Source organism: Crocodylus siamensis, chromosome 15 (assembly GCF_052110815.1).
Source record: "Crocodylus siamensis isolate JL-2025a chromosome 15, ASM5211081v1, whole genome shotgun sequence".
Classification (NCBI taxonomy): domain Eukaryota; kingdom Metazoa; phylum Chordata; order Crocodylia; family Crocodylidae; genus Crocodylus; species Crocodylus siamensis.
This window is the reverse complement of record NC_143409.1, coordinates 19,386,282-19,402,235: the sequence shown is the minus strand read 5'-3', so window position 1 is coordinate 19,402,235 and position 15,954 is coordinate 19,386,282. Positions and strand designations below refer to the sequence as shown.

General features: G+C 45.5%; 1 protein-coding gene across 1 annotated transcript in view; it reads right to left on the bottom strand.

Annotated features, from left to right (window-relative positions):
* LOC149852198 (NAD(P) transhydrogenase, mitochondrial-like) overlaps positions 1-2,140 on the bottom strand; it is an 87,479-nt gene extending 85,339 nt beyond the window's left edge. The window contains exon 1 of the mRNA XM_090028251.1: positions 2,021-2,140. The gene's annotated coding sequence lies outside the window, so the exon portion shown is untranslated. The remainder of the gene's footprint in view (positions 1-2,020) is intronic.
* Positions 2,141-15,954: the final 13,814 nt, after the last annotated feature.

Below are 15,954 nucleotides of genomic sequence, written 5' to 3'. Positions count from 1 at the left end.
AAATGTATTTTGCAAAGACATCTTAACTCTGTGAAGAGCTACAAAGGTTTCATAGACTGATTCTAGTTCATAATCTGAATATATGGTTTCAAGATTATTTTTGTTAAATTATACATATATGCACATTAAACAAAAAACATGCTGCATATATAACTAAATCCATCCAACTCTACTTCATACTTACTGTCATGGAAACATTTCCTCAGCCAAACAGAACAAATGTCTGCTACTCCTTTTCTAGGAAATTAAAAACCTACTTATGGATAAGGGAAGTAACAAGAACCAGGGTACAAGATTTGGATGCTGTCAGGCCTCTTCATATTTTTACCCAATAGAACATGATACACCGACCTATTATCTGAAAATCCCAAAACATTTGACCTATAATGTATCTGGTACTCAACTATCCAAAATCATCTCTGCATGACAAACGTGAAAGATACTAGCAAGTAGGGGTGTGTGAAATGAGCCCTATTTGATTCAGATTTGGATTCAGCCCAAATCAGGGACAGTGATTCGATTTGTTGATTTGGATCACTGTCCCAGATTTGATTTGGCCAAATCCAAATCTGAAGATTCAATGATGATTTGGAAAATCAGAAATTCAGACATCAACACAGCTTTAAATATTTTTTCTACATACCTCGAGGTACCAGGTGCAGCTTGTGAATGCTGTGATGCTGGGGTGGATGGAGCGTCCCATAGGAGCGGGGGCTGTATGCTCAGTGACGAACCCAAAAGTGGACCAAAAGTACTTCTGGTCCACTTCCAGGTCCACCAGGTAGCATGCTGGGGGCCTCCCTCACATCCCCCAGGCTTGGCGATTGGCTACAGGGGGACCCCGGTAGTGCCCCCCAGACTCAGAAGGCACCAATTGCCAAGCCAGGAGGATGTGGGGGGGTGGGGCCTGTGTGCTCCCTGGCAGACTCAGAAGTGGACCAGAACTGCTTCTGCAGTTCTGGTCCACTTCCGGGTCTGCTGCCAAGCATGCTGGGGACCCCCCCATGCTCCTGTGGGATGCTGCATCTGCCCCAGCATTGCAGCATTCATGAGCAACCTGGTACCTTGAGGTATGTAGAAAAAACATTTAAAGCTGTGTCTACATCTGAATTGACAAATCTTCCTGAATCTCTCCGAATCAATTTGGAGGGTTCTGATTCGATTCGGAGAGATTAAAGGGTCTCCTGATTTGATTTGGATTTAAGAGATCCAGCTGCCAAATCGGGCTGAATCTCCACCAGATCGAATCAGCGACTGAAGCTTCACACAGCCCTACTAGCAAGTATAGCCAGATACAGATTCATAATTTACTCTGAGACAAAAGCATGATCACAAGCAAACTGATTCACACTGAAGGAAATAGAGGCTATTTTAAAAAAAAGTCTGAGCAAGCCTCCTCCAAATGCAACTGTTTAATACCACACTGCTTGCTGTGGTGGAATAAAAGTCAATATATATGTTTCCAACATGGTGCTGACATTTGCAGTTCCCAGATATTAACATCCTTGTATGGAACCTCCCAGGCCTCCCACAACTGCTCTCTTGCAACCTGAAGGCCTGCTGGGGATTCATAAGCCTTTCACAAAGCCTGATCATAATTTCATTCACATTACGTTTGCACTGGTGTAATTCTATTCACCTGAGTGAGATAAATTAAGATTACTATAAATTCATAGCAGCATAATTTGGACCAAACATGATCCGCTGTATTCCTTCCCTAGTAGATGTTACTATAACCCCTGATTTCAGCCCTGCCACATCTCATTCAGTGGGAAGGAGATTCCTTTATTTAGGGAACAGAGAGATGTTCAACTGCCCCATGCCTCTTGAGATACAGGGTTGTGCTGTATATTTGTATGAGATATTTAATCTCACTCACCCTGTCACCGCAGCCCTGTCCTGCAGCAACAGCAGGAGTAAGCCCCTTTCCTCCATAAAAAGAGGGGACTGCTATGCCAGCCAAACCTGTAAAGGCAAGTGGGACACAGTGAAGGAAGAAGACAAATACAATGAGACTAACCTGAGATTGGTGTCCTTAGGAGTTTCTGCTGTCCCCCATGAGATACAAGCTGAGAGGGAAGGGGACAGTCAGTAAGTGACCTTCATGTCAGCAGCTCAGTGGCTCTGGGCACAAGTACATTCATATGATCTATAAAAAGATACCATGTGATCTGAAGACATTAAATTTGGTACTAGGAGCATGGAGACTCATAGCAAGCATGCTGGGGGTTTCTGGCAGCCTGCCCACAGCTCTGATATTTCGGAAGCTCCCTGAAGCACTGAAGAGTGCATTTAGTCTAGCAGTGAGATCTTTATGCAGTAGTCCTATAAGAACAGTCAGGGGCAGTAGCCTCCGGTAAGTTCAGGCACTGATCCCTCTGCTCCAGGACTTAGCTCTAGCAACTTAACAACACATTTCTAATGTCCTAGCATCACTATAAAGGTTAAGTGATGACCTTAACTTGTCACAAGGCCTGCATTTTCTCTTTTCTTGAATGTGGTCTTACCCTTTGATACGCAATCAGCCCTAAGTAAGGGGGACAAAATGGAGCTGGCTCCTATTCCACAGATCCCTTCTCCTACTCAAAGCTCCACCATAATGTCTTTTATAAAAACAATGCAAATAGCTTGAGATCCTTTTCAGCACTGCTGTAAGATATGTTTTGTACCACTTGTGTCAAATACTCCTTTGTATAATGGCAGCATCCTTCCGCTGTATTCTCAAAGCAGACAACACTGGTTATACATAGGGATCATTTCACTCGCCAGTGAAATTATTCAGCCCTTGGATAAGAGGCAACAAGCTTCAAAACAGGTTACAGCAGAGGTGCTCAACCTCTGGCCTGCAGGCCAAATGCGACCCACAGAGCCATCACACCTGGCCTGCAGGGCTCCCCACGGGTCAGGAAATTTGATATCAGGGAAGAGATGGCCACCCTCCTCCCCTACCAAATTTCCAAACCCCAAGTGCCCAGTCAGATCCAAACCAATCTCCCTTCCTACTGTGGGACTGGGTTGGATCCAGGCCATGCCCCACCTCTTCAAGCCTGGGCCACACCTCCTTTCCCTGAAAGGCTGGGCTAAGTCATGCTCACTTTCACCAGCAAGGCTGAGCCATGCCCCATTACCCCCAGGAAGCCAGCTTGGGGCCAGGTCACATCCCACCCTCCCTTCCACCTGCAGGGCTGGGTAAATCTCCCTTACCCTACTGTGGGGCTGGGTTGCCCCTCCATGGCTAGATAGTGACCACCACACCAGCCCTTGGGCACTGGATCAGAATTACCATGTGGCCTGAGGTTGAACCAGGCACTGTCTATCTGGCCTGCCTGATGGCTTACATGAACCATCAGACACCATCTACTCCTAGATTCACTTAGTCTCCATGCTGGACATTATATTTTATATAATTATTGCAACTTACATAGAGGCTATGGACCAAGTTCATCCAGACAGTAACTGAGCATCTCCACACTGCCAGCACTGTTTCCTTCCTGCCTTGAATACCACTCCTGCCTTTTACACAGTGACTGAGTTATTCCCCACTCTGCTGAAAGGATGGCCATTCTCAGTTGTCTCACAGTCTGGTTCTGCTTATAGCTGGCATCATTAGTGAAAAGTCTCTGAATATCATTCATCACTGTCATGAATAGCATTTTTCTACACTTCTAAAATAAGTTGTTTACGTAGGGATGAGTTACAGTGAACAGGATGCTCAGGGATGCCCATACTTCCCTTCCTGCAGTAGCTGTGTTTGTCACATTCCACAGATCCAGCTGAGACCTCTGGTGTCTGAGTTGCAAAAGGGCTGAACCCTGAAAGATGAAAGGACGGTTAAAATGTTCTGAATAAACCAAAGGCTATAAAATGACAAATCTTCTGAAAAATCAGGCACTAGACATCCACAAGTCAGCTGACACTTTTGACCCTCATCAATCTGCTCTTAACTTTCATGTTTGTAAACCAGGGAAATACCCACTATTCCTGATTGGGATCACGTGAAGATATGTTAATGAATATCTGTGAAATAGTCCAGTACTACTCAGATATGTTCTGTAGCAATGTCTATGGGATATTAGCAGGTCTGTCTCTAGAGCAGGGATCGGATTGTGTACAGCAAATAAGACATGGGGCTGCATACTGAATACCCAAAAGAAAGCACAATGCTGCCTAACTCTTCATTTTAGGAACACTGTCTGTCCTGTGCTTCCTGTGAAGGAAGCAGGGATTCCATGAAAAAAACATTAACTGAAATTAAAGACTGTAATAATGCATATAACCAGACAGCCTTAACTCCACCATTTCTAATGTTTGAGTGCTTGACTTTGCAACCTGAATAGTTTCATAGTTTCTAGGGTCAGAAGGGACATGAATAGATCATCAAGTCTGACCCCCTGCCCTGGGCAGGAACAAGTGCTGGGATCATAATACCCCAGGCAGAAATTTAACCAACCTCCTCTTGAAGACCCCCAAGTTAGGGGAGAGGACCCCTCCCTTGGGAGCCTATTCCAGAGCCTGCCAGCCCTAGCCATAAAGTAATGGCTCCTGATATCTAGCCTGAACCTACTCTCAATCAATTTGTGGCCATTATTCCTTGTTATCCCAGGTGGTGCCCGGGGGAACGGGGCCTCATCTATTTTCCGCTGGTCCCTCCCGGTGAGTTTATAGCTGGTCACCAGATCCCCTCTCAGTCTTCTCTTGTGGAGGCTGAATAGATTCAGGCCCTTTAGTTTATCCTCATAGGGCCTGGCCTGCTGCCCCCTGACCATGCGAGTGGCCCTTCTCTGGACCCTCTCAAGGTTAGCCACATCCCTCTTGAAGTGCAACACCCAGAACTGGATGCAGTACTCCAACTGCAGCCTGATCAGCACTGCATAGAGGGGGAGCATCACCTCCCTGGACCTGCTTGTGATGCATCTGTGTATGCACAACAAGGTGCAGTTAGCCCTATTGACCACTTCTTTGCATCGGCAGCTCATTCCTATCCTGGAGTCAGCAATGACTTTAAGATTTTTTTCAGCCCCTGTGTTGTTGAGAATGGTGTTCCCCAGCCTCCACGTGCATTGCAGGTTCCTTCTCCCTAGATGCAGCACCTTGCACTTGTCTGCGTTGAACTCCATCCTATTCTCATCCGCCCACTTCTGTAACCTGTCTAGATCTAGCTGGATTCTGTCCCTCCCCTCCAATGTGCCTACTTCTCCCCACATCTTTGTGCCATCATTGAATTTGGACAGCATGCTTTCCATGCCCACCTCCAAGTCGCTGATAAAGATGTTGAATAGCACAGGCCCAAGGACCGAGCCCTGGGGAACTCCACTGCCCACATTCCTCCAGGTCAAAAATGACCCATCCACCACCACTCTCTGGGTGCGACCATTGAGCCAATTTGCCACCCATTGGACTGTGTAGGCATCAGTGCTGCAGTCACTTAGTTTTTGTATGGAAATGGGGTGAGAAACAGTGTCAGAGGCCTTCTTGAAGTTCAGGTAGACAACATCTACCTCAACACCCACATCCAAGGACTTTGTGACCTGGTCATAAAAGGAAACAAGGTTAGTCAGGCAGGATCTGCCCACAATGAACCTGTGTTGGTTGCCCCTGAGCATTACTTCCCATGCTGGGCCCCCGCAGATAATTTTCTCAAAGGTCTTCCCAAAGACCACGGTGAGATTAACTGGCCTATAGTTACCTGGGTCCTCCATTCTCCCTTTCTTGTAAATGGGGACCACATTGACCCTTTTCCAGTCCTCTGGGACCTGGCCAGACCACCACGAACACTCATACAGCCATACCAGGGGCCCTGCTATGACTTCCACCAATTCCCTCGGTACCCTCGGATAAAGAGCATCAAGACCTGCTGATTTATACATGTCCAGCCCCTCCAAAAGTTCCCTAACTAGATTGTCCCTGACCCTAGGCATGGCATCTTATCCCCGGAACCTGTCCATAATCCTAGTGGAGGAATTGTCCCAGTCCCTGCTAAGGAAAATGGAGGCAAAGAACTCATTGAAGAGCTCAGCTTTTTCCTTTTCTGCAATCACCAGATTGTCAAGCCTGTCCAATAGGGGCCCCACGTTCACTGGTGCCACCTTCTTACTCCCTATGTATTTGAAAAAAGACTTTTTGTTATCCTTAATTCTGGTCACCAGCCCTAGTTCCGTCTCTGTCTTGGCCTTCCTAACCGCCTCCCTGCAATCATGACCAACAGAGGTGTAATCCTCCTTGATACTTGCCCCTTGCTTCCACCGACTGTATGCCACCTTTTTTGCCCTCAGGCCCTCTTGGATACCTTTACTAATGTTCTTTCAGTGTAGCTTCCCCTATTTAATTTTATATAGAAAAGCCAATCATTTCCTCATTTTACCAAAACTTTTGGCAAAATCAAATTAAAGAGTCAGCCAATAACATTATGGGGAAGTCATCTGCTTTAGATAACAGTACTACACCATAAAGTTTACCATTCCTGCACAGATCATAGGATTCTAAAAAGATATTGCTGAAGGCACTGATTTTTACAGAAGATAAAAACATACTTGGCCTGTCATGGAAGAAAAATGGTGAAACCGAATCTGGTTCATAGCAGAAATGGAAAGCTTGATCTATGAGATAAAGATAAACACCAGATTTGTTTTCTTTTACAACATTTGGTCAAGACTTGTTCTCAAGACTTTGCCAAGAACAAATGAATAATACAGTATTACAAGTATAACCACATCCTGCATATTATTGTACAATCTCATTGCTGAGATCTTCTTTGACATCTTATGTGGAAATAAATAATAAAGAGTTAATTTTTAAAGATGTTATTTAAGTATAAGAACATTCTACAGAACCTGCTATTGTGCAATCATGGGGCCCTTTTAGAAGTTATATTTTACAGTTTTCACTCTCCCCATAGCAAATGGAAAGTCAGAATTCACTAAATTACTCTAAAATGTCTGTCTTTTTGTGCCTATTGTGATGATACAACTATGCAAAAGATTGAGAACCAATAATTCATGTACTTACACAAACAGTTCTAAAACAGCCATGTAATGTGTTCCTTTTTCATATTGTATGAAAAAATATTTTAATGCAATTGTTGCTGGGCACAACTTGTTAATTTTTATTTATATCAACATTTCTGTTTCTTGTGTGGTTTCAGAATGACTTAGAAAGGTCTGTTGGTCACAGCTGTTACCTGGGAAACCAAGAGCAGTGTAAGGTTCTACCAAAATCCTTAGGTTACATAAATTCATAGATGTAGGGTTGGAAGGGACCTTGTAGGTCTTGTAGTCTGGCCCCCTGCCAGGGCAGGAGAAAAACTGGGCTCAGATGACTCCAGCCAGGTAGGTATCCAGCCTCCTCTTAAAGACCCCCAGGGTAGGAGCCAGCACCACTTCCCTTGAAAGTTGATTCTAGATCCTTGCTGCCCTGACTGTGAAGTAGCGCCTCCTGATGTCTAGTCTAACAACTCTCTAGCAATTTAGGGCAAGTATTCCTTGTTACTCCGGGAGGCGCTCGGGGGTACAAGGTCTCTCCCAAACCCTGCTGGACCCCCCTAGTAAGTTTATAGATGGTCACCAGGTCCCCCCTCAGCCTTTTCTTGTGAAGGCCAAACAGGTTAAGGTCTCATAGCCTCTCCTCATAGGGTCTGCCCTGCTGTCCCCAGATCATGCGAGCGGCCCTCCTCTGGACACTCTCCATGCTGTCCACATCCCTCCTGAAATGTGGCACCCAGATCTGGACGCAGTACTCCAGCTGTGGCCTGACCAGTGTCGCACAGACGGGGAGGATCACCTCCTTGGCCCTGCTTGTGATGGATCTGTGCAGGTTAGCGCTACTGACCGTGTTCTCGCATTGTCAGCTCATGTTCATCTTGGAGTCAATAATGACTCCAAGATCTTTTTCTGCCACCGTGCTTTTGAGAAGGGAGCTCCCCAGCTGATAGGTATGCTGCTGGTTCCTACTGCCCAAGTGCAGCACCCTGCACTTGTCAGTATTGAATCCCATCCTATTTTCATTTGCCCACCCCTGTAACCTGCGATGATCTGTATCACTAAATAACTGCTTCATTCCTTCAAGCATGGGTTCTGTTAAAAACTTCATCTGTTCTTTGGGTTGCATCCATCAACCTCAACCCATTCATTTCCTTATTTCACCAAACCTAGAGTAAAATTAAAGAGCCAGTATTATATTGTTGTGTTCATCTTGTGACTGCATTTAATCAGCCAGGCCTTCTCCAATCCCCAACTTCACCCAGACACTAGCTCACTCAAACCACTGCACCCACTTACATTGCATTCACAGCATGCTGGAGACACCACAGTATTGTCTCTTTATGCTGAACTATCCAGTGGATGTTTGGATCTATCCAAACTTATAGATTCATAGATCGTAAGGCTGGAAGGGACCTTAGAAAAGCATCGGGTCCATCCCCTTGCACCAAACAGGAAAGGACCTCGGAAGATCATTGGGTCCAGCCCCTTGCACCACTTACAGTGGAGTGGATGAAATATACCCTAACAAGAACACCACTTGGAGAGACTGAACAATTGCCCTAAACTGCCTTATGGATGTCCCACAATGCAAGAACATGCCCAAACAGTTAACTGAACTGAAAGCATCTACATAGACATTTTGGGTGCTTGTACACGTGATGATCATCACCATGTACACGTGATAAAAATTTCTTTGTGTGGCATAATACGGTCACACATTACACATGGGTGAGGTTTCAGGGTTTTAAATAAATTTGAAAACATTGCAAACTAAACTACATCCCTGTGTAGTTTAGTCTGCAACATCGCTGCTTGTAATGTTGCTTTAATCTGACAGCTTTTTCCCTGCCTGAAGGAGAGGTGGCAGGCTCCATCAAAAAAAAAGGAATCAGGCTCCTTGCTGCTTCTCCCAGTGGCTGCAGGCACCTACAAAAGTCAGAAGTGGCAAGGAGCCTGCCCCCTTTTTTTTTTTTCAGAGAGCCTGCCCACCTCTTCCATGGCTGGGGGTTGAGATGCTGGTGGGCCAAGTGGCCCCTGAGCAGTGAGAGGCCCCAGTCCTTCCCTCTGTGGTGGCAGTGCCCCCTGGGGACACCCAAACAGGCTGGTAGTGGGCCAGGGCAGAGACGGTTCCTGAGTGGCCCTGGGTGGTGGGAAGGCAGTAGGGACAGTGCACAGGGGGGAAGGCAGTGGGGGCAGTGGAAGCCCCAGCAGGCTCCAGGAAGACTTGGATCAGGCTGGGCGCTGCCTTTGAGCAAGAATCTGCTGCTCCCATTGACTTCATTGAAGCTGGCTACTCAGAATATCTGAAAATCAAACCAAGACATCATCATTTGAGGTGACAAAATCCAGGGCTACTTTGGAAAATATTGACCTTAGCACTTCTCCATCTTAGGTTCTTGTCTGTAAGATGGAGGGAGTCTGACAGCCTCATTCTTCAATGAATATAAAGTTTTGTGAACATGTAAAATGCCAAGAATGATTTTTTCTCCACAATTACCTAAAATAATGTATTAGAGATTTGCACATTTTATCTGACTATAATAAAACAGTAACATTACAGCACTGCTATAAGCAGTACAAAGAAATTAAAATGAATCTGAAATTTGTAAAACTTTCACTGCCTAAATTTTAGACTACTGGATTCAGTGTAAAAGATCAAAGGATACAATATAAATCATCCTTATGGTGCTCAGCCTATGCACTGACAACATCATTATGGAGACACTGAAAAACATACCAATGTTTAATTTTACTGCATATTAACAATTAATCCAGGCCTTCTGAAGATACCTTAATGTTTTATGCAACAGTGTATATCACTCTGCAGAAACACTCATAGTATGGAAAACAAGCCAGAGGAACTTACCCTCCTGCTAGCTGACACCAACCCAGACATAGTGGGGGGCTCACTGAAATGTGATGGGACGCAAAATCCCCCATGGCTCACCAAAAGCATCCAGGAATGTATCTTAGCTAAAAGGGAGGTGCACACCCAATGGAAAGGAGGGGCCATCACCAGGGCGGATTATACTGCGGCTGCTTGGGGATACGAGGGGCAGTCAGGAAGGCCAACGCGGAGATGGAACTGGGACTAACGACCTGGATCAAGAACAACAGGAAGTCCTTTTTTAAATACATAGGGGGCAAAAAGAAGGTTCCGGGTAACATGAGGCCTCTGCAAGACATGCTAGGAAATTTGGTCATCATACCGCACAACAAAGCTAACCTATTTAATGACTTCTTTGTCTCCATTTTCCTGAGCAGGGACTGGAACAGCCTCCCCACTGGGCCCCCCTAGACCCCAGTGGAGGTGCACCTAGGCCAAGAGTTAGTGAGGAACTAGTTAGGGAACTTCTGGAGGGACTGGATGTAGTCAAATCAGCTGGTCTGGATGATCTCCACCCCAGAGTACTGAGGTAATTGGCTGAGGTCACTGTGGGACCCCTGGCACTGCTTTACGAGCACTCGTGGTGCTCTGGTGTGGTGCCAGAGGACTGGAAGAGGACCAATGTGGTTCCCATCTACAAAAAGGGGAGGAAGGAGGACCCAGGAAACTATAGGCCAGTTAGTCTTACCTCAATCCTGGGGTAAGCTTTTTGAGCTTCTGACAGATGTTCACGAGGGGCCAGCAGGGGAGATTATGCTTAGGGGCAACCAACGCGGGTTCATTAGAGGCAGGTCCTGTCAGACCAACCTGGTGGCCTTCTATGACCAGGTCACCAAATCCTTAGATGCAGGCAGTGGACATAGTCTCCCTGGACTTTCGGAAGGCCTTCGACACTGTCTCTCACCCTGTTCTCATTAAGAAACTGGGGGACTGTGGTGTCAACACCTACACAGTCAATTGGGTTGCCAACTGGCTGGAGGGCCGGGCCCAGAGAGTGGTGGTAGATGGGTCATTTTCAACTTGGAGGGATGTGGGCAGTAGGGTTCCACAGGGCTCAGTCCTCAGTCCCGCATTGTTCGACATCTTCATCAGTGACTTGGACGAGGGGGTAAAAAGCACCCTGTTCAAATTTGCTGATGACACTATGATGTGGGGGGATGTGGGCACACTAGAAGGAAGGAATAGGCTACAGTCAGACCTAGAGAGGTTACAGAGGTGGGTGGATGAGAATAGGATGGGATTCAACACTGACAAGTGCAAGGTGCTGCACCTGGGGACGAAGAACCAGCAGCATGCCTAGAGGCTGGGGAACTTCCTTCTCGTCAGTACAGAAGCAGAAAAGGATCTTGAAGTCATCATTGATGCCAAGATGAACATAAGCCAGCAGTGTGGGGATGCAGTCAGGAAGGCCAACTGCACCTTATCATGCATCCAGATATGCATCTCGAGCAGGTCCAAGGAGGTGATACTCCCCCTCTATGCAGCACTGGTCAGGCTGCAGCTGGAGTACTGCGTCCAGTTCTGGGTGCCACACTTCAGGAGGGATGTGGACAACATGGAGAGGGTCCAGAGGAGGGCCACTCACATGATCAGGGGCAGCAGGGCAGGCCCCACGAGGAGAGGCTACAGGACCTGAACCTGTTCAGCTTCCACAAGAGAAGGCTGACGGGGGATCTTGTGGCCTGTTACAAACTAGTCAGAGGGGACAAGCAGGCACTGGGGGAGTCCCTGTTCCACCGGGCACTACCAGGAGTGACTAGAAATAATGGTCACAAGCTGGCAGAGGGTAGATGCAGGCTAGATATCAGGAGGCGCTACTTCATGGTCAGGGCAGCTAGGATCTGGAACCAACTTCCAAGAGAAGTGGTGCTGGCTCCTACCTTGGGAGTCTTTAAGAGAAGGCTAGATGTACACCTTGCTGGGGTCATTTGAGCCCAGTACTCTTTCTTGCCAAGGCAGGGGGTCGGGCTTGATGATCTGCTCAGGTCCTTTCCAACCTTACTAACTATGAAACTATCTGACTTAAATGTGACCTCCTATGCCTTTGGCTGTGCCTGTTCATCTGAGAAATAAATCACTTATGAACCATCGCTTCCTAAAATGCTTCTCATTCTAGATATTTAGAGGAGTCTACAAAATCTTCCTCTTTGGAAAAGGTATTCTACCACATGACTTACTCCAGCGATTTCCATCTACTGTACAGTGCTGCTGGACTCTTTGAAGGGTGCTACAAGGTGTGAGGAAATAATGAGATAAGTACAGGCTGGGGCTTTTCCCTGCCTGGTCCCTCTACAGGGAAAAAAGCATTGTAATCTATACAATTTTTTTTGAAATTGGGTGCCACTCAATTCACAAAAGTTATGGAAAAGGACTTACCCTCTCAATACTAAAACCAACATCTACTGAGTAAATCTCTGACAAAAACAAAACAAAATAAACCCAGGACAATTTTTTTAAATCTAAAAGTTTTAACTGCCAAATACTATCACGAGCAGATTTTTACCACCCCCCAAGTGCAAAGTGCCAGAAATTCCACAAAATTCAATGAGGACTTCACTACAGCCTTGATGTTATATGGAAGAAACTCAGAAGCCATAATGTGGCAATATAAGCGCCTGATTTAGATGGATTTTAACTGCATTGCCGCCATCTATTTCTCAGGGTGTGTCTATCCTACACATTGTAAACCAGCATAGAGATACCTAAGCTGGCTCTAGACAAGCAGTGTGGGTAGATGTATTTGCAGGCAGTTTAGATTTGCAAGTAAATGTTCCTGCATTTGAGGCTAGATCAGAATTCTATGGCAAACTTTTTCTCATCAAAGTGGAACATTACTGTTAAGCAACATAGTGACCCTCCTGACAAATATATTTATATATTAAGGGGAAAAAAGAAAAAGAAAAAAAAAAATATATATATATATATATATATGCATGTGTGTGTGTGTGTTAAGGAAAATAATATATGTGTGTGTGTGTGTATATATTAAGGAAAATAATGACCCCCTTGGCAAATACACACACACACACACACACACACACACACACACAAACACACATTAGCCAATTGCCTGTTATGAATGACAGAGTGTTTAAGGGAGTGTTTACATGGCTTCCACCCCATCCGCCGCTCACCCTGTAGGGCCGGCCATGTAAACAGTCCCTCTGCCACCACCGCATTCTCCTCCAGCATCTGACGTGGCAGCTTCCTCCCCCCCACCCCACCCCACCCACCTCCACCTCCTCCCGTGGAGCAGCTGGGCTTCCCTCTACCTGAGGAAGCAGCTGCAGGGGGGCCGCTTCCTTCCCCCCACCCATCCACCTCTGCCAACTCCTGCAGAGCAGCAGGGCTTCCCTCCACCTGAGGCAGTGGTGGTGGCAGCAGCTCCCTGCCCCCACTGACCCAGCTGCCTGCCTCTGCTGCCTGCTGCGGAGCAGCGGGACTTCCCTCCACCTGAGGCAACAGCAGAAGCTCCCTCCCACCCCCTACTACCACAGAGGAGCAGGGCTTTCCTCCACCTGAGGTGGTGGGAGCAGCAGTGGTGGCTCTCCTGCCTCCGCCTCCTCCCGTGGAGCAGCAGAGCTCCTGCCTCCCTGCCTGAGATGGCAGTGGCTCCAGCTCCCTCCCTGCCTGAGGAGGTGGGGCCCCTGCATCCAATTGCCACCGGCCCTCTGGGTGGCACATGCACAGTTGCTCAAAAGCATTATGGGTGGACAGACACACAGACAAACTAAGCCCTTTATTATATTAGAATATATATTTGCCATCCCATATATTTATTTGCCAAGAGGGTCATTATTTTCCATGTGTGTACACACACACACACACACACACGCACGCACACACACACACACACACACACACACACACACTGTGTGCCTGCTAGCAGCGTGTGTTCTATTTCCAAAGCATTCTTGATTTTCTTCCTTACCTTAGTCAGAACTCTGACATAGCTACTTTGGGGGAATACACTATAAAGAGTTCCTTTGTGAAAATGTTGAGATTGCTGGAACTGGTGATGGATTGAGGGACCCTAGTTGTATATTCCTTTTGTGAAGTCTGAGATGCTGTTGACCCTCTATGAATCCTGTGAAGTTGCTTTGAGAAGCAAGGGAATCTGCTACTGAGTTTTTGTTTTCTTACAGAGGCAATTTTATAGTTTTCATACAACAGGTAGGGATGAAAAAGTTTATTTAAATTTGGAACAAGGCAATTATATAAAGCAAGCAAGCTATCATTTAATGAAAAGTATAACGAATTTTAAAATTCCTTGTTAGTATATGGCATATTTTGCTGCCAGAAGACCATTCACAGCCTCAGTGATCAGTCAGACTAAATAGCAAAAAAAAATTAAACAAAAAAACTAACTTCTGCATATTTAAGGCTGCAAACTATTTATTTAAATATGTAGCTTAATATTTTTAATATACCCTCAAAATCCAGCACTTTATTTCTGGTGAGAGCACTTGTGTCTGGGACAGTGCCAGGATATGGCTTTACTTTTTAGTTTAATGAAGGTTATAAGTGTGTATTTCCTCAAAGTTATTTATCTGGCTTGTTATTTACATCTCCTATAACACGGACAACAGAAGCAGTAGAGCATGAAGCTTAACCAGACTTCAAAAAGACCAGGAGGAACTTTGATTAAGATCTGTATAGGATCAGGCCATGAATACTTCATTATCTTTGACTCCCTTACTGGCAGATAAATAATATGTTTCCATCTTCTTTGTATCTGAATTTAGAGAGGGACTTGGTACCAGTTATTAAAGATTGGCAAACTATGGAGAAATCATTGGCTGCCATTTAATCTTTGAAAGTTAAAATGAATCAGTGTTTTTACTATAAATCTTGAACAAAAATGGACCAATAAAGGAGTAAACTTCCCAATATAGAGCCTTAAATGAAGACTGCAGCTGCGGAGCTGCAGCTGCTTGATGAAGAAAAAAATCTGGCTGATCACAGAGTAACTATGATGGAAATGTTGATTGTGCTGTTCGAAAAAAACCATTAAGTTTTAAGACAAAGGTCTTGAAGAAAGTTTGAGAAGTTGAAATTTTTGCCCTCAATGATTTCCAAGCAGCCATTAAGGAGAAGAGGTTAAGGCTATTACCACTATTTTTATGAGTATTTAGGACTCCTTTTGATAATGATTTCATATTGATAAGACCTATAAACATTGAAATCCATGCCCACATAAACCTAAGCAGATTAATAAATACCATTTAACTAAAGCAAATGTGCTGCTCATGCTGACTTTTAGCCTCTTTGCTTTTAAAAAGAAACTACATTTAAGGAAATAGATTAGAAAATAAAACCTCTCCTTCATGTATGAATTGCATTCTTCTGTGAAGAAGCAGACTGCAAAAGTATAAATTCTGTGGGACTAAATGAGGGTAAATTGTTCAGAAGCCCATCCAGTCCAAAAGTCCATGCTATCCATTCCATCTTTTGGTCTCTCTTGCATAAATTTTACTGTCTTAATAATATGACAGTAAAATAATGTCTTAGCTAATTATGAAGAAAATAAATGGCTTATGAGGCCAAAAGAATGAATGTCATAATGACAGAAGATACTGAGGCATGTTCTTCGGTAGAAAGAATATAATATTTAGATATTTGCTCCAAAAACCCACAAGATAGAAATTCAGAATGCTCTCCAAGATTATCAACAGTAGGGTACACTGATAAAGATTTTTTTGGTCAATAGTGGCGGCCAATTATTAACAAGCCATATCAGCTGATACTGATTCGATTGCCGACACTCAGCCTGGCAGCTTGGAGAGAAGTGTCCAGCTGATAAATCTGTTGGGGGGAAGGGGCAGGGAAGAGGCAGGGGGGAGCAGATCAAGGCCCCCATGGTGAGGGAGGGAGCGAGTGGGGCAGGGGCATGCAGGGCACAGGACAGAGCTGTGAGCATCTCATCTGGGGAGTATGGAGGAGGAGTGGCTCCTGCGGCTCTACACACCCCCGGAGGAGTCATGCGGGGCACATACCTCCCCAAGAACTGTGTGCAGACTGAGGGTGGGATGCTGCTGGTGTGCTGCTAGGCTCTTCCTGGTGGGGGGGTTGGGCTGGAGCTGTGCTCAG